We start from the raw sequence: 11856 nt of genomic DNA, 5'->3' as shown, positions 1-11856 counted from the left end.
TTGCTGGCAAATTGAAGAATATTCTGTGTAAACCGAAAAGAAGCTCCTGAGAGAAGTATTTATGTTACCATTTAGACACTACAGAAGCAGCATTAGCACATGGTTAAGACGCTTGGGGTCACATTTTCGCCCAGGAAGTTTTTAACTCCACGACACTGCAGAAAGATCTCAGCCTCTCAGAGCCTTAATTTTTTCCTCATAAATCGAGATAGTAATATTATCTACTTCATATGATTATTATAATCATTACATGTATCAGTATTTGTAAATAGCACCTGGTACTCAGTCATCAAACAAAATATAGGAGCTAATTGCCCCCAGATAAATTCAAGACAAAGCTGTAAAGACAGACCAGGATATAAAGCTTACCTTCCACAATTATGTACTCCTTGAATGAGCACCTTTCTCAGTGCCAGCTTTACACCTTTGTTTCTCAAAGTATATATCAAAGGATTCAGGGAAGGGGTAACAATATTATTGAACACCTGAACCACAGAGTTCAGCCAAGGGCTGGAGGCAGGTCGGAGATAAATGAGGACTATTGGTCCATAGAAGAGCAGGATGGACGTCAGATGGGCACTGCAGGTTGAGAAGGCTCTGCGCCTACCTTCTGAGGAACTGATTTTCAATATAGAGATAACAATGCAAGCATAAGAGGTGAGGATAAGAAGAAAACACATGAGCGCAACAACACCTACGTTGATGAAACTCACTGTCCGTGCTAGAGAGGTGTCTGCGCAGGCCAGGGGCAGCACCACCGGAATATCACAGAAAAAAATTGTCCACTTCATTGGGGCCACAGTAGGATAACTTAAAGATGAGGAGTGTGAGGACAGATGCATGCAGACAGCTCCCCGTCCAGGTGCCTAGCGTCAGGAGGGCACACACCCTGCGGTTCATGATGACCGTGTATCGCAAAGGGTGGCAGATGGCTGCAAATCGGTCATAGGCCATCACAGTGTACAGGAAACACTCGGTGCAACCCAGGAAATGGTGAAAGAAGAGCTGGGAGGCACAACCCTGGAAAGAGATGGTGCAGCTTTGTCCCACTAAGCAGAGCATCATTTTGGGGGAACTCACTGAAGGGAAAAATATATCAAACACAGGTTTCCCAGGAAGAAATACATGGGGGTGTGGAGGTTGGAGGAAGTGAGGACGGCCAGAAGAATGAGTAGGTTCCCCAGCAAGGTGAAGAGGTAGAAGGCCAGAAATAAGACAAAAAGCACATTTTCCATCCCCTTTGTGTGAGGGATTCCCATCAGGGGGAACTCAGTTACTGGAGTGTGATTCTTTATCTTCATGTCAAATTAGTCCTGGAACATCAAAGAATGAGTTTTTCCTGCAAAAAACTCTTTATAGAGCCTATCACAAACTGATAATAACTATATAGAGTGGAGAACTTCTAAATAAGAGTCAGTTCAATCCTGTCACTAATTAATGAGTGACATTTCGGTAAGTTATTAATCTATTTTTCATCTGTTTCCTCATAAGTAAAATGAAGAGACAACACTAGAGTTGATATAGAAGGTGTAGAATAAACTTTACAACTGGAAGTATCTGAGTTTACATACTAAACACGCTGCCCACTCTGACATCAGATGACCTTGAAAAAAACTCTTTAAATCTTTTCTGAATATATATAAATAGTAAAATACTATATTATGGTTCCTGTGTACATTAATGCATTGATGTCTGCAAAGTACCTACATAATTTTGGCTCCTACCCATCTTTGTTAAAAAATTTATTCATCAGATTATTTAATGTGTGCCTTATTCCACAGCATTTCTCTAAGTTGACTTGTAGCAGTTCTGAGATTACCCATTCATGTGACTGATCCGGGAGGCAGCTTTCTCAATCAGCAGCTAGAGTAACTGAAAACTGAGAATTGTCTAGTGGGCGTAAAACAGAAAGGAAGCCTGGGCATGGCGGCTCACACCTGTAATCCCAGCAGCTTGGGAGGCCAAGATGGCAGGATCACTTGAGCCCAGGGATTTGAGACCAGCCTAGGCAATACAGTGACGCCTTGTCTCTTCAAAAATTAAAAAAAAAAGGAAAAGAAAAAGAAAAAACTAGCTGAGTGTGGTGGTGTATGTCTGTAGTCCCAGCTACTTGGGAGGCTGAGGTGGGGAGATCCTTAAAGCTGAAAAGGCAGAGATTGCAGTGAGCCAAAATCATGCCACTGCACTCCAGCCTGGGTGACAGAGTGAGACCCTGTCCCAAAAATAACTTGAATAAAAATAAATAAAAGAATAGAAAAGATGATATGTAGGTAGGAAAAAGCAATAGATAATTACTGATATTAAAAACAGCCATTTCTTTTAAGAGTTTAGTGTCCAATAGCAATTATATCTGTGACTTGACTGCAAATAATCATCATTTTTCCTAGAATTAGCTTTATAATTCCCCATTATCACTTTACATCTGATTCATTTCCTAAAATTTCTAAGGTTAAGCTTCATTAACCAGGTAATAGCTCAATAAAATACCATGGAGTCAACTAAGTCAGATTTAGCCCAAAGTCAAGCAGAGCCAATTCCCACGTTCTTCCCACCTTCCTCTGGTGCGTAGAACTCATCAGAAGATGAGAGGGGAGCACTCCAGAGAAAAGGCACTCACAGACTGAAGGGAAATGTGGCTGTCCTGGGCTGAAAGCCAGGCCCTACGTCCACCCAGCCCTGTTTCCTTTGCTTTTAGGTGCTGTGGATCACCTGTGGCTCTGGGGCTAGAAAAGCCGAATGTTCCTCTTTTTCAGACTCAGCCACCCAGGCCAGAAAATCTCAGTGCCCCTGGCCCCTGAATGAAGTAGCAGCAAGCAAGCCCTCAAGAGTGAATAAAAGTCTTCAGTTTCTTTGGGACCCTCTTCCCTAGTGGGCACTAAGGAAGTGTGGAACCAAGGGAGCAATTAGACTGGAGGTGTTCCTCTCTTCCCTTCTCTTTCTCCCCACTGCATCTACCTCATTAATTCTTAGACTGAAATGCAATTATACAGTGACATTTAGTTATATTCAGTTTAAAGCTCTTTAATTAACAATAATTCTTGGGCTGTTTTTCCTCTAGGAGCGAGCCATCCATGGTGTTCAGATGTTTGAGATTGCCCGGTGATCCTTTACCTGGAGAATCTGGGTTTGAAGAAAGAGCCAGAAATTAGGAAAGCAACCACTTAAACAGGCAACAATCCCATCTGATGCTAAAAACAAAATAAAACACAGCTGCACCTGTTTTTCTACAATTTGCTTTATAATCCCCCATTATCACTTCCACAACTGATTGAATTCATATTTTATTCATTTTATTTTTTTTAGTTTCCTCTTAAAAAAAAAAGAAAACAGAATACATGTGCAGACGTGCAGGTTTGTTCCATAGGTATACGCGCCACGGTGGTTTGCTGCACCTATTGACCCGTCCTCTAAGTTCCCTCCCCTCACCCCCACCCCCTAACAGGCCCTGGTGTGTGTTGTTCCCCTCTGTGTCCATGTGTTTTCAATGTTCAACTCTCACTTATGAGTGAGAGCATGCACATTTTCTCTTTATTTTCCTTTAAGACTGCTACTGACATTAATTTTAGCATACATTAATTACTGTAACTTGGTTGGATGTATATTTTAGGAATTCAGTCTGCTGACTGCTGTGTAGAGAATGGATCGGAGTGGACAAGGGTAGATTAAGTACATCTGTGAGCATGTTATTTTTACTGGCTAACAAACAAAAAGCAAATGGGTTTATTAAAAATGTTATGACTAAAATCCCTTTGAGAAAATATAGAAGGCACAGAAATTACAACTATACTGTTGTATAAGTAAGTTTATCAGCATTTTTATAATTATTGTGCTTCTTTACACCAGAAAAAAATACAGAAGAGACTGCCACCTCCATGTTTTAAAACAGTAATGACTGCTTACTGAGAATCTTTCTTTTTTAAAAACCAGACTGCCCAAGGCCCCTTTGTTTTATTCTTGCATTGGCCCCATTAGTTAAATTTTATTTTCTTTTAAAGACAAAAATAGGGCTCAAATAGTTAAAACAGTTGCCAAAGTTGACTCCAAAAGTCAACCATAGAGCTTGGATTTGAGTTTCAGTCTGACTGCATTTAACATTTATGCCCAATTCTAACAAAATAGAATAAATATTTTGAATACGAATTTAAAAAGTAAACATGCAGAGTCTCTCATTCCTACCCATTTTCTTGTTCTTTAGTTTTGTGTTAAATCAAATCAACATAAAATCTTAAATTTTTGTAACTAGTGATAATTTCTATGTGTTTTAAAAGCTTTATTGAGAAGTAATGTACATGTCATGAAAGTTCACCCATTTTAAATGTACAATTCAGTAAATACATATTTGCAAAGAATATATATTTACGGAGTTTTCAGCTATCACCACAGCCTAATTGTAGAATTTTTCCCTCACACTAAAAAGACGCCTCACGATCATTATAGTTATTCTCATTCCTATCCCCAACACTAGGCCCCCACAAATCTACTTTCTTTCTTTATATATTTGCCATTTGGGGACATTTCTTTTAAGTGGAATTATAAAATATGTGTTCATTTTGACCTGACATCTCTCAGTAAACATAATGTTTTTAAGAGGTATCTCTGTTTTTGCATGTACCAATATTTTGTTCCTTTATAACGACAAATAGTTTTCCATTGTATGGATATTTACATCTCTTGGACCATAGGCTAAGATTCTAAGTTTATTCCTAGTGCATATAAGCCCTTAAAAGATTATTGGTTTAAACATAGAAACGCTTTGAAGATATCAAGATCATTATCATCATCTAGTCAAAAGTGAATTATTTTGGATTGTATCACATATTAAACAGTTCAGCATGTGAATTGTGGAAAAAATATATATGACTTTGATTATCAGTTTCAGCTTGTCATTTCAATTTCTTTCTTCTGTATTACTATAAAAAACATCATAGAACTGGTGAAAATCAGCCCAGCACTGAGATAATTTTTAGTTACTGATGTGCCCCAATCTTCCTTTTTTCAACTGCCTTTATTATAAGTTGAGTATTTCATATTGCATGTAAGTAATTCCAGAATTACTTCTTCAAGTGGCTTATACATCTCATAATTACTATCCCTATGACTCATTGACACACACACACACACAGAGATAGAGAGAGAGAAGATACAAGCAATAATGAGCCCCTAGAAATATCATCTCATTTCAGCTTCCCAGAACTGCTGTTCTTGGCAAAACCTCAAGAGTCACTAAAGTAACAAGTGACACAAACCTCGAAATGTTATTATTCTTTATATTTAAAGTGTTGTCTCTAAACCTTTCAAGTCATTTATCCATTTAATCTGCTGCAGAAATTTAGTAGTTGTCAACCAGCCAGATTAAATCAGGGATATTGGTTCTCAAAAGACTTACATATAAATTGCATATGTTATTTTATATGATGTATGTAGAATGCCAATATGTAAATTTACAAAGAGAAATAAAAAGCCATATTCATTAGAATACATGCATTGATGGGTTGGCATATTGTTTTCCAAATAGGAAAATTGTAGATTCAAAGCAAAATACTTGCCCGGACCCAGTGGCTCACACCTGTAATCCCAGCACTTTGGGAGGCCAAGGTGGGTGGATTACCTGAGGTCAGGAGTTCAAGAACAGCCTGGCCAATGTAGTGAAACCCCGTACCTACTAAAAATACAAAAATTAACCAGGCATGGTGGGTGGTATGTGCCTATAGTCCCAGCTACTCAGGAGGCTGAGGCAGGAGAATCACTCAAACCCGGGAGGCAGAGGTTGCAGTGAGCCAAGATAGTGCCACTGCACTCCAGCCTGGGCGACAGAGCGAGATTCTGTCTCAAAGAAAAAAAAAAGCAAAATACTCTTTCAGGAAACTGCTTAGTGAGTACCAAGTTAAAGCGAAGTAAACTGGATGATTGTAACCAAGCGTTCTCCTACATTGATTTGACACACTTTTTTTTTTTTTACATTATCGGTATTGCTGTCAATAGGCTGAAACGTCCCTGTCAGTTGCTACCTCTGGGCCCTTGAGTAGCTGACTTAACCTCTCTGTGCCTTGTCTCCTTCAAAAGAAAAATGGGTAATATGTCCTGCCTCATTGGGTTGTTGTGAAGAGTAAGAGAGATAATGGATATAAAATGCTTTGGTATGTAGTAGTAAATGTTTAATGAAGTTGGTTTAACAACCAAGGCTTGAGTATACATGACTAAGTTAAGAGTCATAATGTAGTAATAACAAAAGCATTGCACATGTGATGAAGATATAATTAAAAATGTACTCAGAGCCGGGCATGGTGGCTCACGCCTGTAATCCCAGCACTTTGAGAGGCCGAGGCGTGTGGATCAAGAGGTCAGGACATCGAGACCGTCCTGGCTAACACGGTGAAACCCCGTCTCTACTAAAAGTACAAAAAATTAGCCGAGCTTGGTGGCGGGCGCCTGTAGTCCCAGCTACTCAGGAGGCTGAGGCAGGAGAATAGCGTGAACCTGGGAGGTGGAGCTTGCAGTGAGCTGAGATCACACCACTGCACTCCAGCCTAGGTGACAAAGCGAGACTCCGTCTCAAAAAAAAAAAAAAAAAAAAAAAGTACTCAGGAGGCTGAGGTGGGAGGATCGCTAGAGGGCGGAGTTCAAGGCTATAGTGCCCTATGATTATGCCTGTGAATAGCCACTGTGCTCCAGAGCCTGGGCAACATTGCAAGACCCCACCTCTTAAAAAATAAAAAAAAGAAAGAAGAATTTTTTAAAAGAAATGAACTTTGTAAAATCTGCAAGATTTTAAAAGACATAGAAAGACACACAGATCAGAAAAAAATGTTATTTTCTTCAGACTCAAAACAGTGTGTTAGGTAAATATACTGGTAGAATTAAAAGATCATTTTGCAGGCTGGAAGTGCACAAACTCTCTCTTTAATCTGACCCATTCTGTTTCTAGCTCAGTAACCTAATTCACACTTCCAAATGGCATGGGTGTCTGGTCCAAACTTGTCCTGGGAAAAAGTGCAAATATCTCAAAGTACTTTAGATACACTTTCAAAATCCTTCTCACTTCTCTGCAGTCAGTACTCAGTGCTGTTATCTCCATCCAACCCCATTCTTACAAAATTATCTGACATCAGTCAAGGCCAAAAAAATCTAAGATCAGATAGATATCCACTAACCATAAATAGAGTCATTGAGAAAGTACTGATTTTTGATTACTGAAGACCTCCAACTTGAGCGTATAGGGAAACAGAAAAAAAATTATTCTCCTGCAAAGGAAGGCAAACTAGATATTTTCTCCCAACTCTAAATTTTAAATTTTTGTATTATTAGCTTCTTATAAATTTTGAATTTCACTATCATCACACTCACAGATATTTGCAATTTTATCCCTTAGTCTTTAATAACAGAATAAACATATATATGCTTGTTAAAAGAAGTTTTTATATTGGTAAGAATAGATACTGAGAGTGGGGGTAATTTCTAATTTTTATACTAACTTCAAAATAAGGTTCCTGAACAAAGACTCTCATCTTCAATATCATCCACCTTCCCCCATAAGCCTTTCTCCTGACACACATATACACTTATCCCTAAGACTTCTCCCTTCCATTTCTCTCTCACTGCCACCGTACTAATAGATCATTGAACTTAGCAACCTACAAGAATTTTCTTAATGTCCACGATTTTCCTCCTTCAATTGGTTGAGCGGGTGAAATGACCAAGACACATAGGAAATCTAAGTAGGATAACCACTATGGAAAACAGTGTGGAGATTCCTTAAGGAACTAAAAGTAGATCTACCATTCGATTCAGGAATCCCGCTATCGGGTATCTACCCAAAGAAAAAGCAGTCGTTATATGAAAAAGACACATGCATATGCACTTTTATAGCAGCACAATTCTCAATATGGAACCAGCCTAAGTGTCCATCGACTGACTAGTGGATAAAGAAAATGTGGCATGTATACACCATGCAATACTACTCAGGCATAAAAAGGAATAAAATAATGTCTTTTACAGCAACTTGGATGGAGCTGGAGACCATTATTCTAAGTGACACTCGGGAATGGAAAGCCAAATACCATATATTCTCACTTATAAGTGGGAGCTAAGCTATGAGGATGCAAAAACACACAGACTGATATAATGGACAGTAAGGGACTCAGGGTGGAGGAAGTTGGGCACGGGAAGAGAGATAAAAGACAATACATTGAGTGTCACTGCTCAGGTGACAGGTGCACTAAACTCTCAGAATTCACTGCTAAAGAACTCATCCATGTAACCAAAAACCACATATACCCCCAAAAACTATTGAAATAAATGAAAGAATTTTAAAAATTTAACACTGTAAAAAACTAGGAAAGAAGAAGAGAAGAGGAAAGAGAGAAATATGTGTAGAACAAGAGATGTACATTTAAAAATAACTAAAAGAGTGTAATTGGGTTGTTTGTAACACAAATGATAAATGCTTGAGGTGACGGATACCCCATTTACCCTGATCTGATTATGACTTATTGAATGCTTGTATCAAAACATCTCCTTCACCTCATAAATAAGTACACCTACTAAGTACCCACAAAAATTAAAAACTTAAAAAGTATTTAAACAGAAGCGGCAAAGTTTTAGGCACATACCAACTGATGGGAAGCACTTTGAATATGGGTAGCAAGATTTTTCTCAAGTTTCCAGGTAAGAAGAATGTGTTCCTAAAGCCAAAACTCTGTTTTACATAAGATGCCATGGCATACAGCCGAGATATTGCACCCTCTCCTCTGGATTACAAGATACATAGATGCCACACTCAGTCCTGCTATTAGAATGGACCTGAAATTCTGAATTTATAAGTTTTCAAACTTGAAAGTATAAATGGACCTGGTTTCCTTACAGGCAATATTCCCAGTGGCCTAATCCCCAGGCTTTAAAAGCATGAAAGAGCAAAGGGAATAATTAGAGGCTTTCCTCTCTTTTCTCATGCCCTTTCTATTCCCTACCTCTTTATTTCATAAGACATGACATATTCACTATGAAAGTGGCATCACAAGTTTATAAACTACTTGGTAAATATTTAAAGGGGCAAAAAAACCCACACACTTTCTCCGCTTTAATATTATCAATGTTTTTATACTGATAAGGAATATTTTTAACTAGTTCCAATTATGCTATATATGTAGCTTTGCATCTTTTTGTTTAGCTTATTTTTGGTTTATGATTTTATCAAAATATTTTCCATATTACTCAATTATTACAACTATCTTTTTTGTTTTCCTTTTATTAGTTGACACATAAAAATTGTACATATTTATGAGATACAGAGTGGTACTTCAATACATGTATACAATGTGCAATGATCAATTCAGAGTACTTAGTGTATCTACCCCCACACACTTACCATGTCTCTGTGTTGTGACCATTCAAAAATCTTTCTTCTGGCTTTTTCAAAATATACAATAAATTATAGGTAACTATGTTCACCTTACAGTGCTCCAGGACACCAGAACTAATTCCTCCTATTCAGCTGTAATTTTGTATTCGTTGACCAACCTCTTTCCATTTTCCCCGTCTATTCTTTCCAGCCTCTAATACCCACAGTTCTACTCTTTACTTTCATGAGCTCAAAAAAAAAATTTAGCTCCCACATATGAGTGAGAACATGCAGTATTCATATATCTGTGCCTGACTTATTTCACATAACATAGCATCCTCCAGGTTCATCCATGTTGCTGCAAATGACAGTATTTCACTCTTTTTAGTGGCTGAATAGTATTCCATTGTGTATATATACCATGGAGGTGCATGTGTACGGCACCTTTGATATACTGACTTGCTTTCCTTTGTATAAATACCCAACAGTGAAATTGTTGGGCTGCATGAAAGTTCTATTTTTAGTTTTTAGAGAAATCCCCACACTGTTTTCCATAATGTTAACTTACATTCCCTATGGCCACTTTACTCAAACATATTCATTTTTATGGATATTTAATTTTTTAAGTTTTTTAATATTTTCCCAAATAAAAAAGTACTGTTAGTTAGAAAAATAGGTAGACATAAGTGCATGTATAATGCACTATGATAATCTTATTAACTCATGTAGTTATCCATATTTGAGACTTTACTAAAGATAAGTAAACCTAAGTAGAAATCCTATAAAATTAATGAATATTATGGTTTTGAAGATTATTATTAAGTTGTTTACTTTGTTAGCACCAGTGCTTGCAAGAGCCAACTTTACCAGTGTTATTATTTAATTACTTAAAAGTTTTAAAGCTTTTACCATAAGCAGTTTTCAACCAACTATCTTTAATCTTCATTTTTGGTTATTCTTAAAGCTAAACATATTTACAACTTTGTATTTATTATTTTTCTTTATAGCAACTAAAAAAAGTGAGGTTGGTTTAGGACCAGATTAATTTAAAAATGGAATAGAATAGACAGCATAAAAACACACCCCTTGCATATTTGATTTAAGTCAAAGCTGGCATGGAAGATTATGGGAAATGTATTTTTCCAATAAATTATGCTTGGACAACTGAATCAACATGGAACAAATCAGATTAATCTCTTACCACATACTATACACAAAATCAATTCCAGGGGCATTATAAACTCAAATTTTTATAACAAATAATACGGCTTTTACAAATTGAATTGGGGAAAAACTTTCTGATGCAGGTATAGAAACTAAGAGAAATAAAAGAAACATCATTCGTTTTGGTTACTTTAATATTGAGAATAATATTAAAATAGTAAAAAATAAAAATAAAAAGTGAAAAAGATGTTACTTATAACAAATATTACTATCAAGGACTGGTATTCAAAATATATAAAGAATTTCTAAAATTTATATTAAAATCAAGCAATCCAATATAAATAAATGTAGGTAAATTACTTGGCCAGGCTTCATAAAAGAAGAAATACAATTGGCCAATAAACAAAAGAAAATCTACTCTATCACTTTAAGAGTTAGGGAAATGCAAATTAAAATTGCATTAAAATTATGCCTAAAGTAAATGTCAAAATTGTCAATTGCAAGAACTTTCACACATTTCTAAAGGGAATATAAATTTATAGAATTACTTTTTAAAAAAGGTTTATTACTTTCAAATAAGCTGGAAGATCTCTTCCTCACAATATCAACATTTCCATGTAGAAACTCAGGCTTATGTGCCCCAGGGTAATGTATAAGAGTATTTAAGGCAGGATTTTTGTTATAACCAAAATTTGAACACCCAAGTATCTACCAAGTGTGTATTTTACAATGGAACAATGCATATGAATTAAATGAATAAATTTATTGCTGTACATATCAATATGTACATGTCTTCAAAACATAATTTTAAATATTACATTAGAGCAAATGTGATTGCAATTTTTGCCATTAAATGCAATAGGAAAAACCGCAATTACTTTTGCCCAACCGTAAAGAAACTCTATATTAAATATAACTATGATTCCACTTACATAAGTTTTTAAAAGGCAAAATTTAACTGTATTGTTTAAAGATACCCTCAAAATTAGTACGAAATTGAGATTCTCATGATAGCGGAATGGAAGGAGATTGACTTCAGGAAGAGATGTGAAGGCTCAAAGGTTGCTGGCAATACTTACTTTTTTAATTTGGGTGGTGGAGACATGAATGTTTGCTTTAGAATACATCTGGCCTGTGTCTGTACGAACTTTTATCTATTTACTTTATATTTCACAACACAATGCAAATGATGAAAATAAAAATAGTTAATTTGGAGATGTTCAATTCTGGCCCGTGATACAATAACAAGGATTAGATTTCTCCTCTCACAATATAGACATAGAACACTGGACCCCAAAATATATATTAAAACAGGTATTTTCAGACATTGAACAACAAGTAGCACAAGACTGTGA

At 36.5% G+C, this 11856-nt stretch overlaps 1 pseudogene; it reads right to left on the bottom strand.

The window, feature by feature from the left end:
• Window positions 1-365: 365 nt before the first annotated feature.
• Window positions 366-1301, bottom strand: LOC100613459 (olfactory receptor 10D3-like; annotated as a pseudogene).
• Between the last annotated feature and the right edge of the window lie 10555 nt (window positions 1302-11856).

The sequence above is a fragment of the Pan troglodytes genome, chromosome 9 (assembly GCF_028858775.2).
Source record: "Pan troglodytes isolate AG18354 chromosome 9, NHGRI_mPanTro3-v2.0_pri, whole genome shotgun sequence".
Classification (NCBI taxonomy): domain Eukaryota; kingdom Metazoa; phylum Chordata; class Mammalia; order Primates; family Hominidae; genus Pan; species Pan troglodytes.
The sequence above is the reverse complement of the archived record's forward strand: the minus strand, read 5'-3'. Positions and strand labels throughout refer to the sequence as shown.